We start from the raw sequence: 468 nt of genomic DNA, 5'->3' as shown, positions 1-468 counted from the left end.
CGAGGGGCGGTGACATGTAGGGCAGCGAACGGGAGGGAGCGTGATCACTCCGTGGAGGTTGGATTCCCGTCCCCAGCCGAAACGGTCCCGAGGTTTGCAGCGTCGCCCCTGCCCGTGACGTCATCTCCAAGCGACTCACATACGTCGCACTCAGCACGTACGGTGCGCCGCACGCGCGCGTCTGCTCAGCTCGCTGGTCAACCCAGCCAGGCGAGCCACACACGCGCGCCCAGTCGGCTCGCTGGTCGACCCGGGAGGCTGAGGGAAAAGGAATGGAAAGGAAACAAGAGGGAGGGGGGAGGGAGGAGGGAGGGAGGGAGGGAGCGGGACGCGCCCCGTGGGGGCGCGAGGAGACTGACTGAGCCTAAGTCTGACAGAGAGGCTGAGATTGCGTGACTGTGTGTCTGAGACAAAGACTGGCCGACTGAGAGTGACCTGAAAGAGAAGAAAATGGGCCTACCTGTCACT

This window comes from Manis pentadactyla, unplaced genomic scaffold, assembly GCF_030020395.1.
Source record: "Manis pentadactyla isolate mManPen7 unplaced genomic scaffold, mManPen7.hap1 scaffold_533, whole genome shotgun sequence".
Classification (NCBI taxonomy): Eukaryota; Metazoa; Chordata; class Mammalia; order Pholidota; family Manidae; genus Manis; species Manis pentadactyla.
The sequence above is the reverse complement of the archived record's forward strand: the minus strand, read 5'-3'. Positions refer to the sequence as shown.